General features: G+C 41.1%; 1 protein-coding gene across 9 annotated transcripts in view; it reads left to right on the top strand.

The window, feature by feature from the left end:
- SPATA17 (spermatogenesis associated 17) overlaps positions 1–26,512 on the top strand; it is a 307,877-nt gene that overhangs the window by 234,264 nt on the left and 47,101 nt on the right. For 5 of the 9 annotated variants that reach the window (XR_014054082.1, XM_081491696.1, XM_081491694.1 and 2 more), the window contains one exon: positions 6,253–6,510. The exons of 2 other annotated variants lie outside the window; for them this stretch is intronic. The gene's annotated coding sequence lies outside the window, so the exon portion shown is untranslated. Of the gene's footprint in view, positions 1–6,252; positions 6,511–14,133; positions 15,010–26,512 lie in introns of those variants that run through there. 2 more of the 9 variants (XM_081491699.1, XM_081491692.1) reach the window with 1 other exon arrangement.

Genomic DNA, 26,512 nt, shown 5'->3' with positions numbered 1-26,512 from the left:
ATGAGAAAGTAAATAACAATCTGCTTTATTGACTATGCCAAAGCCTTTGACTGTGTGGATCACAATAACCTGTGGGAAATTCTGAAAGAGATGGGAATACCAGGCCATCTGACCTGTCTCTTGAGAAACCTGTATGCAGGTCAGGAAGCAACAGTTAGAACTGGACATGGAACAACAGACTGGTTCAACAGACTGGACAGCAGACATGGAACAACAGACTGGTTCCAAATAGGAAAAGGAGTACGTCAAGGCTGTATATTGTCACCCTGCTTATTTAACTTATATGCAGAGTACATCATGAGAAACACTGGGCTGGAAGAAACACAAGCTGGAATCAAGATTGCCGGGAGAAATATCAATAACCTCAGATATGCAGATGACACCACCCTTATGGCAGAAAGTGAAGAAGAACTAAAGAGCCTCTTGATGAAAGTGAAAGAGGAGAGTGAAAAAGTTGGCTTAAAGCTCAACATTCAGAAAACTAAGATCATGGCATCTGGTCCCATCACTTCATGGGAAATAGATGGGGAAACAGTGGAAACAGTGTCACACTCTATTTTTTGGGGCTCCAAAATCACTGCTGATGGTGATTGCAGCCATGAAATTAAAAGATGCTTACTCTTTGGAAGGAAGGTTATGACCAATCTAGATAGCATATTTAAAAGCAGAGACATTACTCTGCCAACAAAGGTCCGTCTAGTCAAGGCTATGGTTTTTCCAGTGGTCATGTACAGATGTGAGAGTTGGATGGTGAAGAAAGCTGAGCACCGAATAATTGATGCTTTTGAACTGTGGTGTTGGATTGCAAGAAGATCCAACCAGTCCATCCTAAAGGAGATCAGTCCTGGTTGTTCATTGGAAGGACTGATGTTGAAGCTGAAACTCCAATACTTTGGCCACCTCATAAGAAGAGTTGACTCATTGGAAAAGACCCTAATGCTGGGAAGGATTTGGGACAGGAGGAGAAGGGGATGACAGAGGATGAGATGGTTAGATGGCATCACCGACTCGATGGACATGGGTTTGGGTAAACTCCGGGAGTTGGTGATGGACAGGGAGGCCTGGCATGCTGCGATTCATGGGGTCACAAAGAGTCGGACACAACTGAGCAACTGAACTGAACTGAACTGATAAAATCAAAAATTTGTTTTACTAAATTTCAACCATCTGCAGTTGATTTCAGGTATTCAAAATGTGTTTGGGTGTACTTATCTATCTGGCTGTTTGACTCAATATTTACATTGAAAATCAGTAATGTTTAATAATTAAGCATCATTTGCATGGTGTACTTCAAATTATTCTAATTAATATTTCCAAAGCCATAAGGGTAGGATTTGTTATCCCCATATTCAGATGAAATTAAGCCAGAGCAAGTAGCTAAACAAATGTCATACAGAAAATAGCAAAATTGGGATTGAACTCAGGCATAGTACAAGTCTTCGGCTCAGGCTCTTAGCTGTTATTTTGGACCGACACCCCTGGTGGTGGTTGCTAACAGTCCTCCAGAGGTCATGCCTTTGTTTCTTTCGCAGGAAACAGCATCCTGGAACCAAGAGCATATTATCAATCTGCTCCTTCCTTTTAGTGGAGAGTTTCACTCTTTGGCACAGATCAAGGTGGTGATTGTGATCTCTTTTGCTGTACTTTTTAAGGTTCAGCAAAACCAGCCCATTTCCTTGTGCCACTGTTATGAAGGAAGAAAGTGTTGTGTTTTTGTTTTGTTTTTTCATTGCAGCAAGTGACTTCATTTCATAAGGCAGGGCAAAAGCAAGACAGCAAGAAAAGGAACATGAAATCTCATTTTGGAAATAAAGAAAACAATCATTTCAAACAGTCCATAATTATGTAGAAGTACATGTGTGTAGAATAAAAATGTAGAATGCAATTAAAACACTTGAAGTATCTCGACAAAAATTACACATGGGAATTCTATGGTCCCACATCTTTACTGCCATTCTCTCTCAAGTCACTGGCTTATTATACCAGAACATCCTCCCTTTAAAGAAAAATAAGCAGAAATAAAGAGACCAACTCAGCATCAAGAAGAGAAAAAAAAGTGAGAATAACATATTAGGAACAGAAACTGCAGTCTAACTAGTGCCTCCCCACCTTCATTACCATCCTTCCAAATAAATCTCCCTGCTCCTCTTGAGCTGGCAAATAAAAAAATCAACCAACAAGATATATGTGTGTGCTTCTCCTGATGAGCATCACCATCCATCTACAGTACGTCCCACATGCCAGTTTGAAGATGGGCTAGAGGGAGAATTAAAGACTTCAGAAAGTCCATAGCATAATCAAGAAGGCTTTTTTCTTCTGACTACACAGCTTTCATCTCTGTCTTGTGTGATTTTCTCCCCATCTCCTTCACTCTGTGGCAAAGATCCTGATTGCTGATGGGACATTAACTGATCATATAGTTAACCTTCCAGCAACCAATTGGTTTCAAATCTATGGTACCAAGGCCTTTGATAAGTTGCATTCTGGCAAGGACTGTTAATTCAGGTATATCCACATTTACACATTAGAATCTTTTCTTAAAGATTTTTTTTTAATGTGGACCATTTTAAAAGTCTTTATTGAATTTGTTACAATATTGCTTCTGTTTTATATATATATTTTTGGCTTTGAGTCATGTGGGGTCTTAGCTCCGTGACCAGACATCGAACCCACAACCCCTGTATTGGAAGGTGAAGTCTTAACCACTGGACCATGAGGGAAGTGCCAGAATCTTGAATTCTGAGATTTTAAAAGATGTCCAGTTTCAATGTATTTTTTTTTAATTAAAAAAAAAAGCTTTTAAAATACTATGACAGGGTGCAGACATCGCCTCAGATTGGAATGAAATTTCAGTGGAAGTACTAAACATATTTACCTGAAATTGTTAGATGTTTTTCTTTATTTTTAGCTCAGTACAAGTAACCCTGCTCTTGAAGGTAATTTTTTTCATTGCCTGAGTTTTGATGGCCTGTGGTAAATTTCCTAAAAAATTATTGATTCTAACTTCTCACACCTGCTGGGATTGTTTCTAAGATATACATAATCCTGCTTGAGTATTCCAAAGTCTTGAGAATAACTGCCTCTCAGGAGAGTATGTTCCATTCGGGGCTTTTTAAATTATGTAAGATGTCTTTGTTATCTGAAGTCTAAGACTTTGTGTATTGGTACCAATTCGGTGCTTTAGAATGAATTGAGTTTCTTGTTCATATGCTGTCCTTCAAGCATTTGGAAAAGATACCATGACTCACCTGAGATTTCTTTTCTCCTTAAATATCCTTAGGTTCCAGAACTTCATCCTCAATTTGTCTCTACTATTCCCTTTCCATGGCAGACATTGCTAATCACAATCTTCATTTCTACTGACCAGAGCTCAGAATGCTTCTCCACAGGGTTCCCCACGCAGCCACTATTCCATTTGAATTGTAATGTGCTATGGGCTGTGTGCTTTGCTAAGCTGCTTCAGTTGTGCCCAACTCTTTGCGACCCCATGGACTGAGGAGATTCCAGGCTCCTCAGTCCATGGGGTTATCCCAATGAGAATACTGGAGTGGATTGCCATTTCCTCCTCCAGGGGATCTTCCCTACCCAGGGATTAAACCCATGTTTCCTGCATTGGCAGGCAGAATCTTTACCACTGAACGACTTGGGAAGCCTTTAGAATGTGAATTGAACCATGAATTTAACCCTATTTGTTATTGTTAGGATTTTGGTTTCAATATGAGAAAATTCAGTGAAGATGAAGGTGGAAAGTGGATTAAAGCTCTTTAATAATTTGAACATGCTCTAGTTTGGGTACTGGTCCAAGGTTGATGTCAGTGTTTCCTTCTAATTAAATTAAGGAATTACATAGGATGTCAACCATGCCCTTGATGATGCAGATTCCATTAAAAATAACTGTTTCTGAGCAGATCATTGGAAGCAAAATACCCATATTTGGCAAAAATCTTGATGCTAGATTATTAAGAGAACAAGGCAGTAAAAGTGAATGACTGAGTGGTATATGTAAACATTATGTCAGAACTTTTGTTTGGCTTAGTTTAAGAAAGGGTTAATTAGTTTCTATTCATTTTTATTCAAGTCCATATATTTCACAGCTTGTGTCAAACACCTACAATCCAGAATATCCTCCCTTGACAGCTATATATGCTTTCTGTTCACAGCAGGTTTCATTTAAGAGAGCTATTTCTTTATGAAATACTGAAAGGTTTTTAGAAGAAAATATTGCTTAGAAGCTTAATCTCCTTTTACACTCATCGTCACCTTCTGCCAAGAGAACTGGAGAACGTTCTATCTTTGTTGCATGAGATCATGCTCATCTACTGCCAAACTTCAGAGAGGCCACCCAGAGTACATATTTCTCCATCTGTCAGCACCAGGAAGCCTTTGCAATTTATGGATGGATAATTATTAATACAAGTTTGTGGCTCTGTCTCTGGGTACAAATTTCTGGGAAGAAGTTAGGGTGTGAAAATAGAGGGCCTAACTGTGATAAATCAGTATTAAACTCATTAGGTTTTATTTTATTTTTTAAATAGTCAAGTTGCCTTCAAACAATAACAAAGTGCTCAATTTCTCCCCACTTGATCTATATATTCCATATGTGCTTGGTGGTGGCACAGACCAAATAAACATCAAGTATCTCAGCTTATGGCTAGAAATCACTATAACAAGGTCTGTTTACTTAGAACGATGGCCCAAATGCCTTTGCCTAATAAGAATGGAAAAACTATTACATAAGTAAATCTTCCAGTGGAGGGAAAGAAAAAAAACTCCAGGGAGTTAGTTGGCCTGAAAGAAGGCCTTGGTGGCAAAATGGGTAAGAACTCTTGATAAAGAGTCCTGTTGACTCAGAGAGTGTTGGTACCATGTAAATCTTGCTAAAGGGCCTGGTTTAGGAGGGAAGATGATTAAGTCTGTCATAAATTTACTTTGAAGTGAGTGTATGATATTTCAGTGAAAATGTCCTATAGAATGTGAAGTTATGAACTGGTGGTTCTGGTGAAAAGTCAGGACCAAAAATATAGATTTAGGCATCAACCAGGATATAGATTAAGTCTGAATTACTGACAGGGAATTAGTTCAGCAAAGTAGTTAAGAAGGAAGCCTAGGAATAGAGCACAGAAGAGAATGTAAAGGAAAAAAAGTGGAATAATGTAGACTGTCACAGAGGCCTAAGGAAAAGAGAGTCCAAAGAGGCCTTTATCATCACCTTCAAACACTATCCATGAAGATGATGTCAGATGGTTAGAGAGAAAAAGCTTATTTGAATTGATTTTCTTTATCACTGATGCTTTCAATTGCTTCCAGTTTCATCCAGTAACCAAACCATTCTCACCGATTTTTGTAATGTGCTGCTGTTCATGGTTATAATTCAGCTGTGCTGTGCTGTGCTTAGTTGCTCAGTCGTGTCCGACTCTGTGATTCCATGAACTGTAGCCCGCTAGGCTCCTCTGTCCATGGGGATTCTCCAGGCAAGAATACTGGAGTGGGTTGCCATGCCCTCCTCCAGGAGATCTTCCCAACCCAGTGAATGAACCCAGGTCTCCTGCATTGCAGGCAGATTCTTTACCGTCAGAGCCAACAGGGAAGCCCAAGAATACTGGAGTGGGCCTATCCCTTCTCCAGGGGATCTTACGGGTCCCCTGCATTGCAGGCAGATTCTTTACTAGTTGAGCTACCAGGGAAGTCCATAATTCAGCTAGGTCGTCATAACTAGGACATGAACTTAGAAGTCCTCTCGACTAAATGTGATGGTTGCATCATCTCTATTTTATAGCACCTCTCAGCTCCTTAGCTAAGGATAAGAATGGAGTTCTGGTTATGAAATGAAATCCCTTCGTACCTAACACTACTTGATTGTATAAAGTAAGGTTTAAGGCTTTGGGATTATTAACATAGCATGACGATAGATTGAGCTAACTAGCTAAACATTTGATTCAAACTGCATTGTACATGCCTGATTGATTCGATGCTAACGGATCAACAGGTTATTACTTTAAAGAAATATATATATGTGTGTGTGTGTGTGTAAAGTATATAGTTCCTTTTAACAACTGGTTGTTAGCAAAGAGGAGGACAGAAAAGATACATATTAATATATGGAATGTGATTTCTTCCAAGTGACTTGCTAAATAATGTAAACCTTTTGCTCATTGGTTATGATGTTGATCCATCTTGTGACAATTGTGCTCCTAATAAGACAGAAGACCCAATAAACTCTTCACTTTTCTGTTTTCCATCTTGGCTCTTCAGTCTTGCAATTGAGTTCCTGTTCATCATGCCAGAGATCAACTAAATTCTCAGAAACAGATGGTGTTCCCTTTACTACCGACTCATCCCTCTATAGTTCTACAGTTGGCAAGGCCAGATGGAGTCACATCCTGAAATTAAACTTCTCACCAAATTCTTATAAAGTAAACAGACGTGTTATTAATATGGACTTCTGGACGTGGAACAATACACAGAGATGATTGATTAGAAACTCTAATTAAAGGCAACAATGTGGAAGGACTGAAGCAGTGAGTTCATTCTGAAAATAAGGAGCAGATTTATATCCTGTATTCTTTGAGTCACAAAACTGAATCAGGAATATATTCTCAAGTGGTTGGCCAAATGACCATTGCTTGCTTGTGATTTGCATTTATCCTCAGACATCTAAAACTGCCAGCAGATAAATCCAGCAGAACTCATATATGAAACATTAAGTCTCAGGAATATTTTTTTACTTGGGTAGAGAAAAATTGGAGCAGACTCAAACTTCTCTTAAGTCCACTGGTGTTTCGTTATCCAAAATTCACTTTAAAAAGCAAATCTAATGATGTTTAGTGTGACAAGGAGCTTAGAGAGGTGTTTCACTACAAGAATTAGAAAGAAAATATATGTTGTCCGCATGGTGAAAGTGAAGTCGCTTAGTCGTGTTGGACTCTTTGTAACCCCATGGACTGTAGCCTACCAGGTTCCTCTGTCCGTGGGATTTTCTAGGCAAGAGTACTAGAGTGGGTTGCCATTTCCTTCTCCAGGGGATCTTCCCGACCCAGGGATGGAGCCCAGGTCTCCAGCATTGCAGGCTTTACCATCTGAGCCACAAGAGAAGCCCCATGGTACAAACTGTAAAACCAACCCAGAGCAGACGGAAATATCCAAAGCTACAGGCTGGTTTCATCCAAGTCATTCCAAGTCAAGTTATTATTTAAATACCATTTTTAGTAACCCAAGCTCAATTACCTTTTTTTTTTTTACATCCTCTTAAGAGAACATTTGAAAACAGTGGACCATGACAGGGTTTCATTATGTAAATATGTAAAATATTAAAAAAAAATGTCTATTTTAAAAAATAAATGAATCACTGAATGAATGCATACAAGAATGAATGAATGGGAAAATGACTTCAAAGGCATGAAGTTTGCAAACATACCACTGTTATTCCATGTTTTTGTTCATTTGCTAAGTTGTGTCTGACTCTTTGTGACCCCATGGACTGCCAAGCCCCTCTGTCCATGGGATTCTATAGGCAAGAATACTGGAGTGGGTTGCCATTCCCTTCTCCAGGGGATCTTCCTAACCCAAGGATTGAACCTGCATCTCCTGTGTCTCCTGCATTGGTAGGCAGATTCTTTACCACTGAGCCACCTGAGAACCCCATGGAGTATTATGATGCAGCCAAATAAAGGTTGGGTTCCAGACGTGCTATCAGCCTAAGCTAGCATCAATGCAGGTTACTGAAAGAGAGAAAACTAGCTATCACCCCAGGATCTCTAACAATAAACGTATTTACTTCAAAATCATTCACAGTAGTAAATTTAAGGAATATGTCCAAAACCTGGCATTCATTTTTCCTCATTAAATAAGTCTTCAAAAAAGGCTTTAGATCATTTAAAGCATCTGATCAAACAGGCTGTCTATTCACATAGAAGTTTATAAGTAAACAATATTTAAACCCATTTAAGGAGCTTTCCAAATAACACAAGGTCTGGAAGAGGTCGTCTGTTCCTGCCTCTGTGGGATATAACTACCTTTCAGCTCCTATGAGTCTCTAAGGCACGAGGTCTTGTAAACTCACTAATATTTAGGATGCTTTGGGGGACATGACCACATCATTCCTGCTGTTTCTTCTTCTTCAAACCTTTATTACAGTTGTCAAGGAAATCTGAAGAGTTTTCAAATGTCTAATCTCCCTGTCATGTTTTGAGAGGTTGAATTTAGACACCTTTTTTTCACCCTGTCTTTGCTCAAAAAAGCCCAGGATGACAGCCCCACAGAGGCAGAAGATGGAAAAGGGCATTGAAAGTTCTTTCAGACTTTGGTAAGCTGAGAGTGATTAAAAGGAGAAAGGAGATTGAATGAGATCACTTTCCCAAAGCTTTACATGCTCTCTGATATAATTCTCTCCAAAGAGGCTTGTACAGTGAAGTCATTTTGGCTTTGGTGCTGTGCTTAGTGAAAGCCATGGATTTGAAGGAGCTTTCTGAATAGAGCTCTGTGGTAATACATCAATAAATCTGACCTATCACTGAGAGTAGCATTTTTAATAGCAGGCTTGGCAAGGGAAACAAAATGTACAGATTACATGGCTACTTTATTTCATAGGAAAAAATAAAAACAATTATGCAATCCCTAATCCCTCTGATATAAGTTACTGTGCAATGACTCTTAGACACCAGAATGTATTAGTCAGGGTCTAATCAGGATACAAAACCATGTAGCAATTGGAATGTGAGTCTAACATAGAAAAGTAGTAACCATAATGTAAGATTGGAGTGTGAAGGGTGGGCTAGTCAGTCAGAAGTATTTGCATGTGTGTGCATGCTCAGTCACTCAGTTATGTCTGACTCTTTGCAACCCCATCGACTGTAGCCCACCAGATTCCACTGTCCATGGGGTTCTCTAGGCAAGAATACTGGAGTGAATTGCCATTTCCTCCTCCAGGGGATATTTCTGAGCCAGGGATCAAACCCATGTCTCCTGCGACTCCTGCATTGGAAGGCGCATTCTTTACCACTGAGCCACCTGGGAAGCCCAGTAAGAAGTTCAAAGAACTCTAAAGAATATAGGAATAACAGACAAAAAAGCAGCCACTAGCCCCATGGTTAATACACTGCATCTAGGGAAGAGAAACTGCCTGCTGGGGCTTTTGGAGGACTTGACTCTGGCTCAGCATTCTGAACCAGCAGAAAGTTGCTGTAAGTCTACCCTTTAGGGTGCTGGGGAAAGCTCTTCACAGGAGGTGGCTCTCTGGAGCTGCTCTGACTGCAAAACTGCTGTGGGGTGTGAGGGTTCCTGGGGGTGCTGCTGGCTGCCACACACTGCAAGGGTCAGACACTGGAAAGATTGTGGTGCAAGAGCTGGGTGCTCAGAAAGCTGCCCATACTGCTGAGACCAAACTGCCCATCCTTCAGGAATCAGGTGCTGAAGATGCCACCTATACAATACGGGGCTTTCCAGGTGGCTCAAACAGTAAAGAATCTTCCCGCAATGCAGGAGACCCACTGGGTCAGGGATCTGGGTCAGGGATCCTGGGTCAGGAAGATTCCCCTGGAGAAGGGAGTGGCTACCCACTCCAGTATTCTCGCCTGGAGAATCCCATGGATAAAGGAGCCTGGCAGGCTACATTCCATGGAGTCGCGAAGTGTCAAACATGACTGAGCAACTGTCACTTCACTTCATATCACAGGGGGCTTCCCAGGTGGTGCTAGTGGCAAAGAATCTGCCTGCCAATCCAGGAGACACAAGAGGCGTGGGCTTGATCCTTGGGTCTGGAAGGTCCCCTGGAGAAGGGAATGGCTACCCACTCCAGTATTCTTGCCTGGAAAATTCCATGGACAGAAGAGCCTGGTAGTCTACAGTCCCTGGGGTTGCAAAGAGTCAGACATGACTGAGCACAGCACACGAACACATGTACCATAGGAATCTGGCACTGAAGAAGTTGCGTGTGCTGTGGCAGCCTGAGGCTGGAGGGTCGCAGGAACCAGTGCTAGAGAAGTCACCCAAGTTGGAGGAGCAGTCCCCCAATCTAGGAACCTGCCTCTGAAGCCAGGAAGGAAGGCCCTTCCTCCCTACCACTCTCTATTGCCCTCTTCTGACAACACTTAACATCCCATCAGACAGCTGGCAAAGGCAGACAGCTTACAGGTTGGGTAAGGAAGTGGGAACTGAAATGTCAAAAAATGATAACTGGCAGAATACATACTGTAATGCAACGCCTATACTTGGGATAGTGTTCTTTCATCTGCGAAGGGTTCTTTCTGATGCTTGTACCTGAATGACTGCTCAGGAACATTACCCTCTACTGGCACCTCCAAACATTTGACAAAGTTCACATCTTTATCACCAGTATAGATAATAACTTCTATACAAATATATGTATGTAACTTAAATACAATATACGTATATTTATAACATGCTGGTGAATCCATCCAGCTCTTCACATTCCTATCTCTAAATACAGACACATCCCCTGCCTTGGTTTGAAATTGTCCCTAAATGATCATAGGTCAGTGTCCACATGACACCAGAAACAAGCTTCTAGCTGTCCTTTCCCAGTGGAGTCACAGGGATAGCACTTATTTTTCCCAGTTATGATACGTGGCAGTACACATTGCCCATCAGGGAAGTTCACTTGAGCCTTGGTGTCCAGGATCTTTACTGGGGGTCAGTCTCATAGATGTGGCTGACCTCCAGCCCCTCCAGAGGTCAATCAGATACCACAGGGCCCAAGATCTCCAACATAAATCAAATTGTTTGCTTAGTGATGCTGTGTTAGCACATAGCACATCTGCCATGGCCCAAAGTCCCCAGGTACACGAGGGCAGTCTCACCGGACGCAATAATCCAAGAGCTTATGGGTTACCTCTCAAGAGTCTGAAAAGACCCAGAACTTTACTTGAGATGTGCACAGTGTGGCCAATCCTGAGTAAATCCTTTACTATTCATCATTTGACCTCGGTCTTTGCCTAGTTGCCTTCATCTCTAAACTAAGGCGAGATGGACCAAGCTCTAAAGGACCACACTGATTCATTTATTTATTTATTTATCTTTGTTAAGCAACACAGTAGTAGAGTAAGCTTTTAACGACCACACTCAATACAAAGCAAAGACTTTTCTTTAAATGTATTTCTTACAGTTAAGTGATAGTTCTCTTTATCTTTGCATCAGTAAAGACAAATGGCATTTTTTCAAGCCACACTCCCCTCTGGCCCTTCCACCCTGCCTAATATCCCCACCCAAATCTCTGGAAAATGAGTGTCCCTCAGGAGACTGTGAAGATTAGTTCAGGCTAATTGCTGCTGGATGAGCAGTGTTTAGCAGCTGTTTAAAATAAGAGGAAAAAGGGATATGAGTTTGTTTTGCAGCAAAAAGAATTTAAGGACAATTTGCTAACTAAGAAGAACATGAAAAACTAAAAAATTAGCAAGGTTTATGGAATCTGCTGGTCTAGGGAAAAAAATCAGAAAGTGAATTCCTTTAATTTTCTGGAGAGTTCAAGTTTAGATCTGAGCTTATGAAGATGTTGGGTTTCTTGTTGTTCTTGTTGTTCTCCTAGGCTCAGAAGCTAAACCACATCCAAAATAAACTCAGCAGATCAGGCTGCAAAAGCAGAATAGAATGTTTCAGTAATCAGAACATATTTACAGTGCTTCCCGCTTCATCTTCAGCTGAGGTTGAAGGTGGATTAATTGTGGAGTATTGTGTTGAAGTTGTTTGGGGTAATAAATGCTAAAACATAGAGGTATGTTTTGAGCAGGATCGGGTTTCTGTTCCAAGGAAGCCAAAATGAATTTGAAAGCCATGATTGCCATTACCCTCAGAGAAGGAAATTCTCTACTCAAAGAAAGAAAGTGAAGTCGCTCAGTCGTGTCTGATTCGTTGCGACCCCATGGACTGTAGCCTACCAGGTTCCTCCATCCATGGGATTTTCCAGGCAAGAATACTGGAGTGCGTTGCCATTTCCTTCTCCAGGAGATCTTCCCGACCCAGGGATTGAATCCGGGTCATTGTAGGCAGACGCTTTACCGTCTGAGCCACCAGGGAAGCTCAAGGCAATCAGTACCTGGGTGAGCAGGTAAGTTTGATTCCGCACTGTGTGTGTGTGTGTGTGTGTGTGTGTGTGTGTGTGTGTGTGTGTGTGTGTGTGTGTGTGTGTGTGTGTGTGTGTGTGTGTGTGTGTGTGTGTGTGTTAGTTGCTCAGTCATGAATGACTCTTGGCAACCCCATGGTCTATAGCCCGCCCGCCAGGCTCCTCTGTCCATGGGATTTCCCAGGCAAGAATACTGGAGTGGGTAGCCATTCCCTTCTCCAGGAGATCCCCACCCAGGGATCAAACCCAGGTCTACCGCATTTTGGGCAGATTTTTTACCATCTGAGTCACCAGGAAGCCCTAATTCCACATTGGAGGAGGCCAATTAACACCCACTACATGCCATCACCTTCCAACTGACTGGTACCCCTTTCGCTGGTTTTATAGAATGGCATCTTTAGGGGATGTAGGAGGCCGTTATAGGAAATCATTACTCCGGAAGTAGGCTAGGACAGTGTATCACTAAACTTCATCCTGGAAAGTGGGAGGCAATGGCCAATTCACAGTTTGTATAATTCTAGAATGATCCCATTAAGTTAAGATCTCATCTATTATGAAAATGAGAGAGAGACAATGACACAGAACCTAACCGGGGAAGAACTGCTTTGGGCCTAAGCAAAATTAGCTTTAAATTCACTAAGATTTTAGTTCCAGACTCAAACACACATCATCAAAGATGCATGGAGTAAGAAATGGTAAATATATCCTTTTATTAATGTATCGAGAAGTGTTCCCTTTACTTTTTCTTTTTTTAAGAATTAATTTATTTATGGCTGTGCTGAGTCTTCGTTGCTGCTTGTAGGCGTTTTCCAGTTGCTGTGAGTGGGGGCTACGCTCTAGTTGCAGTGCGTAGGTTTCTCACTGCCATGGCTTCTCTTTTGTTGCAAAGCACAGGCTCTAGGTGCATGGGCTTCAATAACTGTGGTACATGAGCTCAGTAGTTGCGGCTCACAGACTTAGTTGCCTGTTGCATGTTGCATGTTGAATCTTCCTGGACCAGGAATCAAACCCATGTCCCCTGTGTTGGCAGGTGGATTCTTAACCATTGGGCCAACAGGGAATTCTGGTAAATATATTCTTAATATGAGCTAGTTGACTAATTTCGAGAAGTTGTCAGCTGCTACAGACTAAATGTTTGTGTCCCTCACCTCCCAATTCATATGTTAAAACCTGTTCCTCAACAAGATGGTATTTGGAGACAGGGTCTTTGGAGAGGTGGTTAGGCCATCAGGGTGGAGCCCTCATGAATGGGATTAGTGCCTTTATAAAAGAGACCCCAGAAAACTCCCTCACTCTTTCCACCATGTGAAGACACAGCAGAAAGACAACCATCTATGAACCAGGAAGCAAGCTCTCAGCACACACAATCTGCCAGTGCCTTGATCTCGAACTTCTCGACCTCTAGAATCATGAGAAACAAAAATTTGTTGTTTAAGCCACCAGTGTATGTTATGTCTATTAGAGCATCCTGGAAGGACTTAAATAGCACCCCACTTAACCAGCTGAATAAAATAAACACTATAGTTTGAGGATCAGAAAAGTGTCCTAGGTTGCCCTCACCTGTGCTACCTTGAGTCCAATTAACAGCAGCATCAGCAGTGCCCCCGGAAGACTGTTAGGGATGCAGCATCAGGTACCCATGGAGACCTACAGAATCACTACGTTTTCATAGGATCCTTGAGAGTTCAGAGGCCCATTCGTTCAAGTTTCAGAAGCATTGCTTGCAAATCTGGCCAGCTGCCAGTTTTTGTAAGTAAAGGTTTCTGAGTCAAGCTTTTTCGATTATGTCTTGTCCACAGCTACTTTTGCAGGACAATAGCAGAGCTGGGTACTTGTGACAGAGAATGTATTGCCCACAAAGCTTGAAATACTTATCATCTGGCCCTTTTCAGAAAAAAAATCTGCTCATTCCTGTAGTCCCTATTAGGTTTTCTAGAATATTGTTTCCTTGCTTGGTTGAGACAGGAACTGTTATCTATTATCAGTGATAACACAGGGGCTTTTAGATTAGGCTTTTTATACCTTTCTCACTTTTAATTTCCATAATAATCTTTTTGCAGATAGAGTACACAATGTGTTCAAGATCCCGAATCTAGTTAGTGGTGGAACCAGACCTCAAGTCGGGACTGTCTGACTCCAAGTGCCACGACCTTTCATCAGAACCATGACTTGCCCCATAAGAAGTTGAAAGCCTCAATGTTCTGCTGCTCCTCAGCGGGTTAACTAGCCTTGGAAAAGAGAGCTACTGTTCCCCCAGACGCATCCACAACAGAATTATTCCAAAAAGCCAACTTTCTAATCTATTCTGATAAATCACTCTGCTCTGCAGACCAGTAGATGGCAAATGTACTCTAGAGACCAAATGAAGGACAGAAGGAGACTTGGAGGGTTTCTGGAATCAGAGTTGGTCTCTGCACAGATGGGCCCTCCTGGGCCTCTGCGGTGGCAGGGCCCCACTTTCCCAGTTCCTGCTGGAAATTAGAGCCCATTTCACTCTTAAGTTCCCTACTTTCAAATTCCAATGATTTATTTGAATGATATCAACTTTGTGGTTAAGAGAAGGTCCCCAATTTTTGTGAGCAGAGTCACTTATTCAAAGGAGTAAGAGTAGATTAATCCTGTCCCCGTTCTCTGGAAACTGACAGTGAAATCAATTGAAAATAAGAAAGAGTCGTGTTTAAAATGGGAAACAACCCAAACTCCCTGGACATGTACACTCTGCTATATTTAAAATGGATAACCAACATGGACCTCCTGTACAGCACAGGGAACTCTGCTCAATGTTATATGGCAGGCTGGATGGGAGGGGAATTTGGCGGAGAATGGATACATGTATATGTATGGCTGACTCCCTTCGCTATCCACCTGTAACTATCACAATATCATTGATCAGCTATACCCCAAAAGAAAATAAAAAGTTTAAATTAAAAAAAAAATGGAATACACTATCTTTGAAACTAGAGCCTGAGTCAGTCTGGATGACTAGAAGTCCAAGCACAGCTATGAAAAGCTTTGACTTAATACTTTGTTTCAATTATCTTTCTCTCATGGTTGTTTATTATCTCTCTCTCCTTAGCCTTGTTAACCCACTTAATCTAAATACACTCACCTTTCATGTCTAGAAGCATTACTCATTTTCCCTTTAACTTTTTTGACTTCTTTTAAGATTTCAAGATAAATGGAGAAAAGGATTAAAAGTAGTTTGATAACTTTTGCAATATAGAGTAAATTATGCAAAAATATTTGACTGTTTAGGTCATCTTATTTTATAGATTAGAGTGTAAGGTACTGACTACCACAGACCAATAATTTACCCACTTGAAAAGCTCCTAAAATGCCCTGTGTACATAGTGTCATATATACAGTTTTTTTCCTTTTCCAAACTCTGAACTTTAAATAACACAACCAACTGCAGGGGTCAATTTGGATTGTTCTTGCATTGTTCTCCTGTTCTGAATGTGACCTCAGCTTCCTACCAAGACTACAAACCCCTTGAAGCTAAATATTTTACTAATATTCTTGGAGCATCCCTCTTTAATTCTTGCCTGGGCCCCAAGTAAAATTTAATACTTGATTCTCAGTTGAGAGGGCGGGCCCATCGTATGACTGTTTTTCTGGCCCCTAACACAGTGCCCTTTATAGAATAAATACTGAAGAAACATTTGTTGTATAATCCTTTGCCAAAAAATATTTTTTTAAATAACAAAATGAAAAATAGTCCATCAAAAGTCAAAAATGGCTGAAACTTCACTATAGGTACACTGCAGGAAGTACGGTCTTTGTAAAAAAAAAATACTGGTCCATAGAGTAGGGCTTGTAATCCCTGTTGGAAATACACAGGCCTTCATAGCTATGCATCCATTCATTCTCTAACCCACCCTCGTCCATCTGCTCTCTGGAGAGCATGTCAGCTCAGACCTACCATCTCATCAGCATGTATGAATATGTATTGTTTTTTAGCCACCACTATACAAAAAAAAGAAAAGAAAGCTTTATTCCAAACAACATTGACATTAACACGGGCTCAAGATTTCTTCCAGACACCGAATGTTCTGGGCAGCCAGATGGTAGCCTGATCTCAAGGTTGGAAGAAAAAAAAAAATTTGATGGCTGTGATTTCTAGGTAGCTTTTTTGCCCGACAGTTAATAGAGGACTTTGCAGAAGATTTCACTGTAAAGAAAGGATCTGGAAAGGAAAAACAAAACAAAATGTGTTTCCATCCTGACAGCCCAGGAGCAGCAGGCCTACTCATCTAAATATTTAGCAACCACCACAAATGAAAGTCAAGTCTTCGTGTTGAGCACTGAAGACGTTTATGAAAGGACCTTTATCATAAGGGCTTGAGTAGTGTGAACTAAAGAGACATATCCTTTACCTTTGGTGAATTACTCTAGAAAAGATCATTTATTACATTCAATTAATATGTACTGAGGGCCAACGGCACTGTCTATAAGCTGGTAAAGAGTAGAGATATATTTTCAGGGAAGGAATAGAGATACAGACATAGAAAATGGACATGTGGACAGCAGAGGGGATGGGAAGGTTAGGACAAATTGGGAGAGTAGCGTTGACATGTCTACACTGGGCTTCCCTGGTGATGGATGGCTAGTGGGAAGCTGGCCTATAGCACAGGGAGTTCAGCTCGGTGCTTTGTGACGACCTAGAGGGGTGGGATGGGGGTGGAAGGGAGGTCAAGAGGGAGGGGATATATGTACACATATAGCTGATTCACTTCACTGTACAGCAGAAACCAACACAACTTTGTAAAGCAATTATACTCTAATAAACAAAAGTAAACCCCAATTCCTGATCTCACCGAGCTTACACTTCAGTGGGAGAGAGACCTCAAAGAGTAAGTAAAATGCAGTACGAGTGGGAAGGTGCTAAGTGGTAAGAAGGGGTTGGGGGGAAGGGCTGGAATTTGACACAGGATGTTGGGGGTGGTCTGGTTAGGAATGTGGGCGCCTGGAGTCTACCTCCTAAGACCTCCCCATGGTGGTGACTGATTCAGGAATGGGTGGGCACCCAAATGTGACAACGGAGACATTCAGAACAACCAGGAACAAAGGGCAGGGCGGTACATCAGACATTGGCACCATGAGCCGGGATCAACCAGGGCCTTAGTCGAAGGAGTGAATGTCTGTGTCAGGCAGGTGCTTAATTATGATGGTGTCAGAGGGGAAGAGAGATTGGAGGAGCTCCTTGAAGAAGAGAGGACTAATGTAATCTGATCACACTCAAGAGTTTGTCTGGAATAATAATTTTCTCAGGACAAACAGGGTGCCCTTTCCATGGACTACTTTAGTTGAAACTTTAATAGGCAGCAAACTAAGGGCATACCAGCCAGTTTACCTCCTTGCCCACCCCCTACTCCTGCTCCCTTACTTTCCCCGTCCCTCTCCAAGCCTTGTAGTCAGTAAGCAGACTCCTTTTAGGCCAAAGGATAGCCAATACAATGAACAACTTGTTGCCAAGTGCTCTCAGTTTTCCTTCTGCAAAACCAAAGGGGCCACAAAAATTTCCTCCTTTTGCAACAAAATATCAGTCTCCATTATCAGCCGGTACTAGCTGGGTGCCACTCTTGTTTCCTATTGCTGTGAGGCACATATGGCTGTGAGGAGAGGACCCCACAAATCATCCAGGAAGTTCATTTTTATTAGGAGCTTCTGCTTAATTAAGAGATGCACCATGCTCCATCAATCAACTTCTGTTGCATTCGAGTCATCCCCAGTCACTCCACGACTAATAGATGTAATTCTGGACCTTAGGGAAAAAGAAAAGATCTGGGGCATCCTGGCTCCAAAAGCCAAGGGAGTGTGTCTGGCCACTGCAGCATTGTGGTGGCAAGTCCCTTAAAAAATAAGACTGTGACTACAGAGACAGGGACTGGGAGATGCTCTGAGTGCCTTTACTCTTCAAAGATGTGAACATTGCTTCATTGGACCAGATGCCTGTTAAGATAAACAGTGCTTCAATATGTCCATATTAAAAACACAATTGTATACAATAGAGTGAACTGTAATTTTCAATATTTAAAAAACATTCATATTGCAATGCAGGAGACCCTTGGGTCTCGATTCCTGGGTCGATTCCTGGGTCAGGAAGATCCCCTGAGAAGGGCTAGGCTACCCACTCCAGTGTTCTTGGGCTTCCCTTGTGGCTCAGCTGGTAAAGAATCCACCTGCAATGTGGGAGATCTGGGTTCAATCCCTGGGTTGGGAAGATCCCCTGGAGAGGGGAAAGGCTACCCTTTCCCCTCTCCAGTATTCTGGCCTGCAGAATTCCATGGACTGTATAGTCCGTGGGGTCACAAAGAGTCGGACACGACTGAGTGACTTTCACTTTCACTTTTCACTTTTTCATATTGTAAGGTATGTAGAATCCCACAAGGCAAAGTTGATGGATAAGAATGTGACTGTTATATTTGTTTAATTCTCTTGCTCCTGTTTAGATGCCTTATTCAAGGCAGGCATTATATCAACACTACTCTTTTATAGCATCTTTTCCAAAGCACCTTCCAGGTACAGTCTATGCACATTATTCTTGGATTCTGTATATGTGAATTCACCTGGTTGCTAAAATAGCTGATTCTAGTCTTGAGGAGAAAAAAAAAGTTTGGATCATGTCAAAAAAACTTAAGAATCAACCAGAAAGAGCTTTTAGGTAACAAAATTAGAATGATTGGAGGAAAAAATTATCCAATTTATGGTACTGGACTATAATCCAAGGAATATAATACTTAAACATGAGTGTATACTGATATAAATATGTAAACAGGGAAGAACAAACACACCTTGCCTACAGAAGCATCTGAAATAACATGGGTAGATATCCATGCCACCCCCCAACATATTCCCCCATCCAGGAGAGGAAGCTCAATTCCCCTTTCCCCTTGCCATGGATCGAGCCCACCTCTTGATGTTTCCTATGTTAGCAGGTAGGTTGTTTACCACTAGAGCCATTTGGGAAGTCCCAGGAATTTCCCCTTCCCTGTGTTGGCTGGACATAATAACTCACTTCCAAAAAATAGAGTATGGAAAGGGGGGAAAAACGTAACTTTACAGTGGAGAAAACTGGCAGACACCACCTCAACCAAACAATTAAAATTAACATCACTTGTGATAATTACATGGCTCACAGGCACTCCCTGATATAATGCGTGCTTTACTTCACTGGTATTTTTCCCCAAGCTTTTATCCTATTATAAAATAAAATTGAGGAACGTTCTATAAAATTCCTAACCAGAACCCTTTAAAACTGTCAAGGTTATAAAAAGACGAAGAAACTTATCACAGACCAGAGGAGACGAAGGAGACATGACAAATGAATGCACTGTGGTATCCTGAATTGGAACAGAGAAAAAGGACATTAGTAAAAAAACTGGAGAAACCCAAGTAGTCTGTCACTTAGTCAGTGGTGTTATTTCAATGCTGATTTCTTAGTTTTGACAAACATACACAGTGATGTAAGATGTTAACATTCAAGAAAGCTGAATGGTGTGGGAACTTTCTGTACTGTTTCTGTGGCTTTTCTTTAAATCTAAAAATTGTCCCTGAATAAATAGTTAAAATGAATACATACATACATACGTAGATAAATCATGTAATATTTTATTACAAATACTTGATTTTTCAAACACAACCGAAGGGATTAAAAGTGGGGTAGGGGAAGGAATCAAGATTTTTTACCCCCTAACCTACAGATTCTATTCAAATTCTATTCATTTATTCTCCACTTTCGATTTTGTGGACTTTCCTGGTAACTCAGCTGGTAAAGAATCTGCCTGCAATGTGGGAGACTTGGGTTCGATCCCTGGGTTGGGAAGATCCCCTGGAGAAGGGGATGGCAACCCACTACAGTATTCTGGCCTGGAGAATTCCATGGACAAAGGAGCCTGGCAGGCTATAGTCCATGGGATCACAAAGAGTTGGAGACCACTGATCAACTTTCACTTCACTTTAGACTTTATAGAGGGTGGAGAGAAGCAAATATGAAGCAAGATGAAGAATAGAGGAGAAAGAGGAGAATTAAGAATGTAACTCTAATTAAAACTTTTAGAACTATACAAGCCATGGGTAATTCTTTCTAAGAGCTCAAGTGTCAATGTGATTCAGCAAAATTGAAATAATGAAAATCAACAAAACCAAGAGTGGCTCAGAACCTGTCTGAAAACTCAAATTCTGGAACTCTAGATTTCATTCCTGCTTTGGATATCATTGACCTGCCTCCCAAGTTCTGTTTATTCACAGAATAATTCTTGTATTTATCTCCCACCAGCTATTTTAGATTGGAACGGCTATTTTTGTTTCATTACAGTTTAATTGGGTTTCCCCGGTGGCTCAGCAGCAAAGAATCTGCCTGCAATGCAGGAGCCACAGGAGACATAGATTGAATCCCAGGGTTGGGAAGATCCCCTGGAGGAGGGTATGGCAACCCACTCTACCATTCTTGCCTGGAGAATCCCATGGATAGAAGAGCCTGGTGGGCTACAGCCCAGGGGGTCGCAAAGAGTGGGACACGACTGAATCAATTTAGCACACTCTGTTAATTACAAACAGTATGTTCAGATCTTTCCAGGGCAGAACACGTCAGTGATAACATCACTTGAAGAAAGAGTTAAAAAATATGATAGAAGAATCTGCATTAAAAAAATGACATGAGTACGTCCAGGGTTAAATTTTGGCTTTGATGCGTTTGGCACAGGCATCCCTAAAACCATGGCCACTTAGCCTAATCTTCATCTGCACTGAGTGGTGCTAAGCTCTCTTCAAGGCATCGCACCAGTAAGAGGCCTGCGGAGAACTGTTCGGTGGAGGCCAACACACAGTTCACGTGAAAAAAAATCAAATTCCCTTTCAGTTTTTGAGCAATGAAAAGGTGACATGTTAACCCCCTGCATTCTTTCAATAATGAGGAAAGTAAATCTAAGTAATGCCTTACAGCGAATGGGAGGCTACATCGTCAAAATTACATAGGTCAATGTTTTTCCCTGGTGCTTTTCCAATCATTTTATCCTCTACCCATTTTATTATGATTCTATTATTTAAAGGTCTCATGCCCTATGTGGAGGGTGTTAAAAATAGCAGCCAAATATAGAGTACATATTGTTATAATATAAATAAGATGTATTATATTGTTTTGTGTGTATTATTATGTACATTCATTATGATAATAAATACATGAAGGAAGTTTTATACCAATAAGGCATATCTCAGGCCATTTCCCCCCGTTTACTGTTAGAGAGATTTTTCTCTCCTGTTGACTGCACTTAGAAGTTTGTGACTTTGTGGGGAGAATACATAGGTGGGATGATGTAGCCTGAAGCTGCCTCCTCTTGCTACTCTTTGTGAATTGAGTTGGATTATGTCATTTCCTCTGATGCCCTATAACGCAGCCTTAAGAATAATGACCCTGCAATGTGGCTGAGCTGAAAATAGCTTTCCCAGTTCCAGAAAAAGATGATTCATACTTGGCATAGGAGCCATTTCTGGAAACTGCCAGAACAAAGAACAGAGGTGATTCACTAAGGGGCTCCATCATCATCCAACTCGCTTTGGAAATGACGGTACATCACTAAATCCAAACCTTCCAACTGATGTATTTGCATTTATACCTATGTGTGTATACCATGTACCTATCTGTTTTTTATGTATATATTTATACTACAGGTGTGTTTATATGTACACATACAGTACGAATGTATTTGTTTTAAGGGCATATTGCTGAATGCAGGTTTGTGTACCCAACACACAGCACAGCAAGGCCAAAGAAACCAAAACATCAGAGTTTGGAGGTGAGAAAGGCTTATTGCAGGCCATGCAAGGTGGCTTGTGTCCCCCAAACCCCGAACTCCTCAGAGGGTTTCAGCAGAACTCTTTTAAAGGCAAGGTGAGGGAGGGGTGTAGTTAGTAGTTGCAAACTTTTTGGTGTAGGAATTCTTTGTTCCTGCAGCTGTCCACATGGGTCAGGTCACTTCCTGTAAGCCTCCAAGAAAATAATGTTGTTCTCTGTTCTGCAATTTTTATCTCCATATGAATGGACTCAAATGTCAAAGCCCTGAGAATAGGCTGTTCTCCCTATTTCAGGCTATAGACAACATTCTTTTACAAAAGGTGTACAGCCAGCCTGACTCAACACAAGTAACACAATAAATCTAAAACGGAGCCAGGTTTGTTCATACCTCTGACAGCAGAGGTACAGCACGTTGTAGACCACAATTAATTTCCCATTTCCAAATTTTAACTATATGGCTTGAAATAGTTTGAATGGCAACAACCTAAAAACAGGAAGCTTGGTTGAATCTACAATTCAGCCACATGTTTCCTCTTGTCCTCCCAAATTACTAAAATCACACTGAAAAGAAAAAGACATGTATGGTCATCTTGTCCACTTCTACTGCCTGCCACCAACTTTCTAGAAGCTTCTGGCCACTTGAGTGATCCATACTTCTGGTGGCAACGTTTCCCATCACTTCTTGCGGAAGGCTGTATCCTCGGAGCCCACAGGGACTTCCTAGAGAATGTCTTCTCCGCAGCATCTTATATACCTCATTTGATGACTCTGTTATCATATTCCTCCTTGGCTATGTGTCAAAATGCACATTTATTTTTCTCAATCTTTTCTCAAAAATCAATTCTCTGAGTCCCTTAATCATTTTTATTGATCTCCGTAGAATTTTCTCTGATATGATGGCATCTGTCTGCTCCTGAACTATTTTACTCATCTTTACCATTCGAGATTCAGCTTCAGCTGGGTGCCACGTAGAGGATGCCAGCTGATTCTTGATCTCACAGAACATCCACTTTCCACCATTTGGTGAGACTCAAAAATATATTATAGTTGAACCATAACAACTTGGTGCCTCCCCATGAGTGATGTCTCCTGTGTGTTTTTTCAATCAGATTCTGCTGTGAGAGGTGAGAGGCTGTGCCTGATGACAATTGCTACCATTTTGTAAATGTTTACTAAGTATTGGTTGCTCTTCTAAGATTTCTCCACTAGTTCATTTAAACTGAAAACAAATATTGGTGAGAGACACAGTTTTGATAGTATGGACATTTTTAAAGATACAGTAACTAAGGCACAGAAACACTTTAAAACATACTCAAGGTCAGCATCCATAATTACTAAGTTGGTAGAGTCATTTTCAAGCTTCCCTAATAGCTCAGTTGGTAAAGAATCTGCCTGCAATACAGGAGATCCCAGTTTGATTCCTAGGTTGGGAAGATCCCCTGGAGAAGGTAAAGGGTACCCACTCCAGTATTCTTGGGCTTCCCTTGTGGCTCAGCTGGTAAAGAATCTGCCTGCAATACAGGAGATCTGGGTTCAATCCCTGGGTTGGGAAGATCCCCTGGAGAAGTGAAAGGGTACCCACTCCAGTATTCTGGCCTAGAGAATTCCATGGACTTCATGGAATTCCACTATACTCCATGGACTTCCACATGTAGTCCATAGAGTCACAAAGAGTCGGACTGGACTTCCACTTTAAGAATGGTTTTCAAACCCAGGCAGTAAGCTAAATGACCTGAAGATCTATTTACTTTTTAGTGTCACATATAAGCCTTGGGAAGTAGTTGAAGATTCAGGTAGAGTATATGTGAAGTATTTGCCCTAGCCTAGGTTCTCAAAAATATACTTGTGAAACTTTCTTTGACAGTCAAGCTTCCAACAGTGTTACGCCAACTAAGGATTGTTCAGAGAAGTAGATGGTTCTGGTGGGAGAACACTTCTGATTATTCAGTGTTTAAGGAAGAGGTTTTTCTTTAACTTTTTTTTAGTAAACAGCAATAACAAAAATTTACCACTTCACTGAGGCCTCTTTAAGAATTCTTGGCCTGGAGATGGGCATATTGACTCTCATTCAAAAGAAAATTCTTAAAACTATCCTCAATTGTAAAATCCTTCTTTGTGAATTTTGCTTCATACATGTGCACCAGGTTCCTTTACCACTTGTATGTGCAAATCAACTGCAGCAGAAGGACAAAAATTTAGCTGGAAAGGATTAATTCAGAAGGAAAGACAATGGATCACCAGGTCCTTCTCAACCCCTCCTATTTCTTTGGCCTTCAGTAGAGAAGCAGGAGCGAACCTTCATCTCCTGATTGTTAGGGAGGCCAGCTCAGTTAAGCTAAAATCAAATCCATATTCATCCAATCTCCCCCATTTGGATCACTTATTATGTTAAAATGAAAAGTGTAGCATTTCAAGGAGATTCAATTTATGTTCCAAGGGAAGTAAGAACCATTCTTAAAATGTGAAAGATTCTTGCCATGAATTATTAGTGGCAACCTCTGGTCAGATCTCTTAGAACTGTTCCAAGGAACTAAAGATGAATTTCCCATTTCTCATTCCCAGGGTTTAGAGGCCTAAAAGAATAAGTTTTTTAATCTATGACATACTGCCTGTTCCTAAGTGATTCTGGCTGTGTCAATAAATTTGTTCACAGCTCTAATTGTGTTAATGAATTGAACATAATTAAACTTACAACGTGTCATGAGTTTCTTCTGGCAGAACTCAGTAGATTAAAAAAAAAAAATTCTCTGTGGGAAAACAATAAATGTACTGCAGAACTTCCACCATCATCATTTATCTCTGTGGAGAGATTGAAATAAGGGATTCTGAAATTGACTTTTTGAAGTGTTTTCCTCTCCAAATAAAGTTTATTCAGTTTGCTGTGAGTGTGACTTGTCTTTGATTAAATTCACTAGGTTGCAAACTTGTTTAGGACAGAATGTATGGATCATTTTATCTTTATCCCTAACCCTTAGTAGGGGGCCTGTTAACATAAAAATTTTTGATGAGTGATTGTGGCCATGAAAACAAAGTCACTCTAAATAGTTCTACTGGGGCTCGTGGAAAGGAAGGAATCTATATTTATTTGGTCATCTCGTAGGCTCAGAGTGCTTGAGTGGGAAATGGTATCTAATTCTCATAAAACCTACTGAAAGAGATATAACATTTCCCATTTTTATAAATGAGGAAGTTACTCAATGAGGTTGAGTAGCTAACCTGACCTCAGACTTCAGTTAGTGGGAGATTTGGGGTTCCACTCAAGGCTGCTTGATTCTAACACTGTGCTCTTTCATTCCACTAGCCTCCCTCGCATCCTTAGTTGTCAAGTGTCGGGGAGGTGTGCTTGTTGGGTCACTGGCTGACAAATATGCACTACAAAAAGTTATCAAGAGTTCTCTGAGGCACCACAAACTTCACTTAAACGATTTGCCTTTGCCTAAATCATTAAAAATAATAATAATAAAATTAGTGTGCTCAGTCACATGGTCGAGCCCAGCTCTTTGCAACTCCATGGACTGTAGTCTGCCAGGCTCTTCTATTCATGGGATTTTTCCAGGCAAGAACACTGGAGTGGGTTGCCATTTCCTCCTCCAGGGGATCTTCCCAACCCAAAGATTGAACCCACATCTCTTGCGTCTCCCACACTGACGTCTCTACCACTGTGCCACCTGGCCATTAAAAAGTGTGGGCAACTCTTCTCTAGATATTTTATTGACATGTTGTCTTCAAAGTTCAGGATCATGACTTAGCATTTCTTTTTGCTCTGCGGCAGCACAAGGCATAGGTCTTGCCCACTGCGTGTTTAAGAAGTGCTTACTAGTGACAAATGTTTCATTTGAATTGTTGCTTTATGAGATGTGGCTGCCAAAAGAGCACTGCTTTTAACTTCCAAGACCTAAAAGCTTGTTTGACAAATAAGGAAAGCGAAGTCAAGACCCAGACAATATTCATTACTTATGGGCACGAGAAAGGGAAAAATCTCCAAACCTCCGGGTTAGTCAGAAGATTTATATTCACTTCAATTTTGCTAGAACCATTCACACACACACACAAAAAAAATGTCATGGGGTTATTAGAGTGCTTGCTATTTTTCTAAGGGTAAAAAGCCTCATAGACCAAAAAAGAAGAAGACAAGAAAGGATCCAGATAAGTTGCAATCATTTGAATATTTATTTACAGTTTGTAATTTCCTCTGATATGCTCTAACCTACCCTAGCCTAATAAGAGCGGCCCCATTAGGAGTTACCATTACTCTCATTTCACAGATGCAGAAATGGAATCATTTAACATTAGAGTTAAAAAAGCCCAACCCAGGGTGAATGCATCCCTCTCCTGTAGCTGGTCACCCTCTGTGCTAGGAAAGTGCCAGAGTTCCAGGCAGGCAAGGACCATGAAGTGCAATGCATGAGGCAGACAGAGGGTTCAAACTTCTCCAGCAGTCCCACCCTGAGAATGCTAGGGCAGGTTTCAGTGAACTTAGGGACTTCTGTGCATTGGGAGCAGCTAAAAGGATGAGAATGTAAAATGCGTAATTGAGGGCAGATCAGATGGCAAAACAGCTCAATTTGTCTAAGGAGCCAAGAGAAATGATACAAATTAGACAAGTAATCAATAGCCTCAGATATCCAAGTGAACATTACTGAACC

The sequence above is a fragment of the Giraffa tippelskirchi genome, chromosome 5 (assembly GCF_054371585.1).
Source record: "Giraffa tippelskirchi isolate mGirTip1 chromosome 5, T2T-mGirTip1v1.2.pri, whole genome shotgun sequence".
NCBI classification, from domain to species: Eukaryota; Metazoa; Chordata; class Mammalia; order Artiodactyla; family Giraffidae; genus Giraffa; species Giraffa tippelskirchi.
The sequence above is the reverse complement of the archived record's forward strand: the minus strand, read 5'-3'. Positions and strand labels throughout refer to the sequence as shown.